This window comes from Bison bison, unplaced genomic scaffold, assembly GCF_000754665.1.
Source record: "Bison bison bison isolate TAMUID 2011002044 unplaced genomic scaffold, Bison_UMD1.0 scf7180017864145, whole genome shotgun sequence".
NCBI lineage: Eukaryota > Metazoa > Chordata > Mammalia > Artiodactyla > Bovidae > Bison > Bison bison.
In genome coordinates, this window is record NW_011494717.1 from 2,839,725 (window position 1) to 2,846,997 (window position 7,273).

The 7,273-nt window shown below is 44.5% G+C and overlaps 1 long non-coding RNA gene across 1 annotated transcript in view; it reads left to right on the forward strand.

Annotated features, from left to right (window-relative positions):
* LOC104989013 overlaps positions 1 to 4,237 on the forward strand; it is a 7,507-nt gene extending 3,270 nt beyond the window's left edge. Inside the window, exons 2-3 of the long non-coding RNA XR_825309.1 lie at positions 3,125 to 3,231; positions 3,573 to 4,237. This is a non-coding gene — a long non-coding RNA (uncharacterized LOC104989013). The remainder of the gene's footprint in view (positions 1 to 3,124; positions 3,232 to 3,572) is intronic.
* The last annotated feature ends 3,036 nt before the right edge of the window (positions 4,238 to 7,273 follow it).

Here is a 7,273-nt window from a genome sequence, read left to right on the forward strand (position 1 = left end):
AAAAAGGTCTAGGGGGGAAATTTTGATAGGGAAAGTGAAGGGGAAATTTTAAGTTTGCTCTGTATTCTTAAAGTATTTATAATTATATTATATATATATATATTACTTGTCTAATTTCTTAAACTGACTCTTGATAAATCTGTATGCAGATCAGGAAGCAACAGTTAGAAGTGGACATGGAACAACAGACTGGTTCCAAATAGGGAAATGAGTACGCAAAGGCTGTATATTGTCACCCTGCTTATTTAACTTATATGCAAAGTACATCATGAGAAATGCTGGGCTAGATGAACACAAACTGGAATCAAGATTGCCGGGAGAAATATCAATAACCTCAGGTACGCAGATGACACCACCCTTACAGCAGAAAGCAAAGAACTAATGATGAAAGTTTTTACTTTTTCTTGATGAAAGTAAAAGAGGAGAGTGAAAAACCTGGCTTAAAACTCAACATTCGGAAAACTATGATCATGGCATCTGGTCCCATCACTTCACAGCAAATAGATGGGGATACAGTGGAAACAGTGAGAGACTATTTTGGGGGGCTCCAAAATCACTGCAGATGGGGACTGCAGCCATGAAATTAAGACACTTGCTTCCTTGGAAGATAAGTTATGACCAACCTAGACAACATATTACTTTTTAATAATAAAAGGAGACATTAGTTTGTCAACAAAGGTCTGTCTAGTCAAAGTTATGGTTTTTCCAGTAGTCATATATGGATGTGAGAGTTGGACTATAAGAAAGCTGAGTGCCAAAGAATTTTGAACTGTGGTCTTGGAGAAGACTCTTGAGAGTCCCTTGGACCGCAAGGAGATCCAACCAGTGCATCCTAAAGGAGATCAGTCCTGAATATTCATTGGAAGGACTGATGCTGAAGCTCAAACTCCAATACTTTGGCCACCTGATGAAAAGAACTGATTCACTGGAAAAGACCCTGATGCTGGGAAAGATTGAAGGCAGGAGGAGAAGGGGACGACAGAGGATGAGATGGTTGGATGGCATCACCAACTCAGGTTCTCATCACCAACTCATCAAGGACATGAGTTTGAGTAAACTCCAGGAGTTGGCGATAGACAGGGAGGCTTGGTGTGCTCCAGTCCATGGGGTCTCAAAGAGTCGAACACAACTGAGTGACTGAACTGAACTGAATTTCTTAAATTATTTACTTAAATTTATTTACTGAATCAGCGGAGATGCTTTCAACCTCAACTAATAGCTTCCCCTCAAGTAACCTGAATATTAGGGCATTTATTACACATACCTATACCTGTATTATCTACTCAACAACTAAAAACTCCACAATATGGAAATTTAAGCCTCTCCTACCCTTTGGCTCTGCCGTCTCCTTTGTGGCTCCCCACTCTGTATGGAGGCAAGATGGCAGCATTGTTTCTAGCCATCAGAGCTAACACAGCCATGCCCAGAAACAAGGCCGCCTTCTCCTGATGTTTTTCTTAGGAACGAGGAAATAGTTTTCTGAATTAACCCTATCCCCCCTCACCCCTGGGACACATAGCTTCTTTTCCCATCTCACTGGCCTGAAGTGAGCCCCATGCCTTCATGAAGCCAGCACTGCAAGGCGAGTTTCCATACCAACGTGGGTATAGATTAACCTTCCAAGGGCTTGGATTTGGGGAAACTGATGCCATACCCACTAAATATTTTGACTCCTTAAAGCATCTCAGATGTGTGTAAAGGCATTTTTCAAGATGATAAAACATTTTTCATGGTAACTTCTTCCTATCATGAAGCATTTAAAAAGACCATTAATCATTTTATTGTGAAGCATTTGAAACAAATAATAAAAAATAATGTTCCTCAAAAATTAAAAATAGTATTATCATATAATCTAGCATTTCTACTTCTAGATATATATCCACAAGAAGTAAAAGCAGGGACTAGAACAGATATTTGTATACCCACGTTCATGGCAGCGTTATTCCCAATAACCAAAAGGTGGAAGCAACACAAGTGTCCACTGATAGATGAATGGATAAATAAAAGGAAGTGTATATATATATATAGAGAGAGAGAGAGAGAGAGAGAGAGTGGAGTACTCTTCAGCCCTAAAAGGAAGGAATTTCTGTTACAGGCAACAATGTTGATGAACCTGGAAGATTTTCTGCTCAGTTAAATAAGACAGTCACCAAAGGACAAATACTGTATGATTGCATGTGATTGGACTTCCGAGAGCAGTCAAAGTCTTAGAGACAGAAAGTAGAGTGGTGGTTCCTAGGGGTTGGAGAGAGGGGAGAATGAGACTTTATTGTTGTTTTTGGTGGCACCATGTGTCGCATGGGATCTCAGTTCCCCAACTAGGAATGGAACCTATACCCCCTGCAGTGGAAGTGCTGAGTCTTAACCACTGGACCACCAGGGAAGTCCAAGGCATTATTGCTTAATGGATACAGAGTTTCATTCTGGGAAGATGAAAGAGGCTCTATCATTGTTGATGGTTGCACAACAATGTGAATGTACTTGATGCCACTGAACTGTACCCTTGAGAAGGTGAAAATGGGGGACTTCCCTGGCAGTTCAGTGGTTAAGACTCTCTGCTCCCACTGCAGGGGGCACAGGTACCATCCCTTTTCAGGAAACTGAAAATCCTGCACCCTTCTCGGCAAAGAAAAAGGGTTAAAATGGTAAATTTTGTTATGTATATTTTACAGTAAAAAAAGAATGCAAAAAAATCCTTCAACTTAATCTTGAAAAAAGAATAATATAATGAACACTTAGTTTATCAAATCTTCACATGATGTCTTTTTTCCTCTTCTTTTTAATGAAACAAAACATTGTGGATTTAACTAGATCTTCTCAATTTATATTTTGAGATTTATCTGTGTTGATACATGTGGCTCTGTGTCATTTATCTTAATTGCTGTATTATAATTCATGCATATGCCACAATTTATTTATCCATGGACATGCAGTTGTTTTCAGTTTTTCAATATTACTCACAGTGCAGCAGTCAATTCTTGTATTTTTCTCTGTAAGTGCATGTGAGGTTTTCTCTAGAAGGATAGATAGATAGAGCTCCTGGGCAGTAGGTATAAGTATCTTTGACTTTCTCAGGAATTGCTCTAAGCAATTTTTCTAAACAAATCTCCAAATCTCTCCTCAGGGCTTACAGCAATTTACACTTCCAGCGGCAATTATGAGAGTTTCCATTTTTCTACATTCTGTGACTTGACATTCATTGGACCCTTTGATTGTGACAATCTGATGCAGGTAAAATGATATCTCATTGTCCTTTTGATTTTGAATGGCTCTCTTGTTATGAAACATTTTGCTGAGCCCTTTTGTTGCTGACTGTTTGGGCAGATGGTACTGTTTGCTCCCCACAGCTGTTTTACTCTGCTTTTCCAAAAAAAAAAAAAAAAAAAACACCTAAATTTCAGTTGGGCTTATGGCCTCCTGAAATAAAGACCACCCTTCCCATCATCTCTTACAACTATGTGTAGCCAAGTGATTAGTGTTTCGCTGATTAGACTGAACGGTGACTGTGCACCTTCAGGAAGTGTCAAAGGGAGGGGGCATGCCCTTCTCCTTCCCTTCTTCTTTCCTTTCAGCTGGAATGCAGATACGATGGCTGCAGCTGGAGCAGTTATCTTGGATGATGAAGTGAACTTGGAAACCAAAGCAAGAGTGGCAGAGGAACAGGTTAGAAGGAACAAGCCTGGTGGACCCATGACCCATGATTCACTGCACCAGCCCTGGACTGCCCACCCAGACATACTCATGATGGAGAAAGAGACTTCTGCTTTGCTTCAGACACTGCTACCCTATATTTTCTATCTCTCATGAGGAATCCAATCCTAACAATACACTCATCAGTTCAGTCTTACGCACACCACCCAAGGGAGGACATGTGTGTGTCTGGGAAGGACGGAGAAAGGAGCAGTTCTGCGGAAGCACCAATACATCCCTATAGAAGGCAACCTGGCCTGTTTCTGAGGCCTGGACTGTGAGTTAAACTCTGGACGTGACTTGAGTCACCTAACATCCTTCCCTAGAAGAAGTCTAGACAAGAAATATCATTTTGGAGTGAGGCGGTGCTTTCAGAGTCTGAAGTCTGTGCGGCCCCCTCTGCCTCTCGAGGGAACTGCTCCTGGAGGGTGGTCTCAGGAGGTGGCAGGCATGACCCTGACCTCCACGGAGGCTCGGCGTGTAACTCCTTGCCCACACCTACTGTGGGGCTGGGCTTGAGTCCTTTGGGAGAAACGAAGAATAAAAACCTTGGGACATTTTTGTTTCTTCTAAGCAACGGGTGTGCTTGTTCTCATAGAGAGTGAGGACTGTGTGACTGCGTGTGTTCTGTTTTTACTGAAACAGACAACGGGTGATTGGGTTATTACAAGTATACTGGACTTGACACCCTGCTTCTCCGTCCCATCCTCACGCCTACCTCACTACCCGTCTATCTCTAATTTATAGTCTCCCTTGCATTCTTTTTTTTGGGGGGGTGGGGAGGGTGAATGGAGAAGGCAATGGCACCCCACTCCAGTACTCTTGCCTGGAAAATCCCATGGACGGAGGAGCCTGGTAGGCTTCAGTCCATGGGGTCGTGAAGAGTCAGACATGACTGAATGACTTCCCTTTCACTTTTCACTTTCATGCATTGGAGAAGGAAATGGCAACCCACTCCAGTGTTCTTGCCTGGAGAATCCCAGGGATGGCAGAGCCTGGTGGGCTGCCATTTATGGGGTTGCACAGAGTCGGACACGACTGAAGTGACTTAGCAGCAGCAGGGGAGGGTGAAGTAGGAAAGAACAGCTTTATTGCTTTGCCAGGCAAAGGGGGCCACGGGGGGCTAATGCCCTCAAAACTAAGTGTCCTGACCTGGAGGGGGTAGTGAGGGATTCTATAGTAAAATAATTCAAAGAAGACGTGATCGGCTGGTGGACATTCTTCTGATTGGTTGAACGTTTTTCTGCTTACTTTCTGTGGTGAAGTAAGTGGGAGTCAGCATCATTGACTTTCCGGTTCCAACCAGTGTGGGGTCTACCTGCTTATGGGCAACATACAATTAACTTCTCCCACTTGTTGGAGGTTTTAGTATCTGCAAAACAGCTCAAAGATATTGTTATGTATATCCCTTGATGGGGAATCCCTTGCCTTCTGGGTTGCCTGTAATATTTGATAGAATATCAGCAGGAAAGAGAGAGACTAAATACATCCTATGTAAATATCATTGGAATTTACCCATCCAAGTCAGAGTATTACTTCCCCAAAGAGGTCCCCTCCAGAGACCCTGCTTATCACCTGATGCTGTTGTTACCTTGCTACCCATCCCATCACTCCAGGGAGGCCTAGAGACTCTAAGAGAATAGCTTTTTTTGGAGGAGGGTGGAGTGTAATAGTTCATGCACTTGATACTTGTGTTCAAAGTAGCAATGTTGCCCAACTCCCAGGAAATACCATCCCCAGTGCCTCCCAGGTAAACAGGATCCCTGGGGATTCACGTCCCATAGCACCTGGCCTGAATGGTGCTCCCTGGAATTGGGCAGCACAGCACTGCAACAGCTTCAGGAGTGCCTGCTGGAGCCAGCCCGCATAAGGTTCTCAAGTTCCAGGGGGTCCTAGTTTGGGGGAAGAAACAGATATAAACAGTCATTATAAAGCAAAGAAGAACTATCCTGTCAGCCTGTTTATTGATAGCTTAAGGGAAACATCAATTTGGAACACAGAGAAGAGGTTCTCAAAAGTTTCATGGATGTGGACTGGGGGTTGGGGAAGCCATTAGAACCTGTTTTTAGATGAAAAGAGGGTTTTGCAGTTTATTAGTTTCCTGTGGTTAGTGTAATAATTACTACAAATTTGGCTGCTTAAAATAGCACATATTTATTCTCTTACAATGCTGGAAGCCAAAAACCCCGATTCAGTTTCTTTGGGCTGAATCTCCCAATTGCTGCTCCCAGCTCGGAGCAGGTCTGAGCTCCCTCCAGAGGCTCTAAGGGAACATGTTCCTTTCCTCTTCCAAGAAAGGGGTGGTTGCCAACATCACTTGGCTTGTGTCTGCCTCACTGCAGTCTTCAGGGCTCTCTCCACTCTGTCTTAACATCGCCTTCTTATCTCAGTGTAATAAAATTGCCTTCCGCTTCCTTCTTACATCCTAAAGGAAACCAACCCTGAACATTCATAGGAAGGGCTGATGCTGAAGCTGAAACTCCCAATACTTTGGCCGACTCACTGGAAAAGATCCCGGTGCTGGGAAAGACTGAAGGCAAGAGAAGAGGCAGCAGAGGATGAGATGGTTGAATGGCATCACCTACTCAATGGACATGTGTTTGCACAAACGTTGGGAGCTAGTGAATGACAGGGAAGCCTGGTGTGCTGCTCTTCAGGGGTAGCAAAGAGTCGGACACGACTCAGTGACTTAACAACAAGGATACAAGTGTCTGATTGGCTTTAGGGCCTACGTGGATGATCCAGGATAAGCTCCCCATCTCAAAAAGCTTAACTGAATCGCATCTCCAAATCTGCAGAAGACGTCTCTCCAATTTTTTTTTTTTTTTTGGCCAGGTAAAGTAATATTCACAAGTTCCAGCAATTTTGATAGAGAGGGGACATTCCCAACCTGGTTCCAAGTGTGGGAACCCAGCAAAGAACAGTCAGGGAAGCAAGAAAGAGGTTCAGAGTGTTCTGGACCTGGAAGGAGTCTGGACTGGCCAGAGCACAGGTCCCCTGGAGAGTTGAGTCAGAGGTCAGAGCTGGAAAAGTTTCCCCAGTCAAGCTTAGGCCAGAGGAGCCACCAAGCAGAGGAGGGACTCAAAGGGGTCGCATGTTAGAAAGATCCCCTGACCGCTGCGTGGAAAGACGGGCTGAAGGGAAGGAGACTGCTGCTTGGGATACAGGGAAAGACAACAGAGAGAGAGGACTGGCCTGTCTGGAGAGGGTGACATTGAAGAGAGGGAAGGGGCAGGATGGAAAACTAGGAGGAAATAGATAGACTGTGGTGTGATGGATAGGGAAGAGGGAAGTGGGCGATTCTGAAAATCAGTGGTGGGCATCTTTCCACTTGGTTTCTGTAAATTGCCCAAGTCACTAGGTGAAGTGGGCACCACCGATGAGGTCATGCGCTGAACCCCTCTGTGGCTCTTGACTCAGTTCTGGGCCACCTGGGAAGGAGCAGCCTTTGTCAGAGGCTTGGACAGGAAGTTCTCCAGCAGGCAGGTGTGCCAATGCCAGCCATGCCCACCCAGGTGCCGCCCGGTGCGGATTCATCCTGAGCCACTTCCTAGGGTGGGGCCACTTGCCCCCGGCCCTCTCC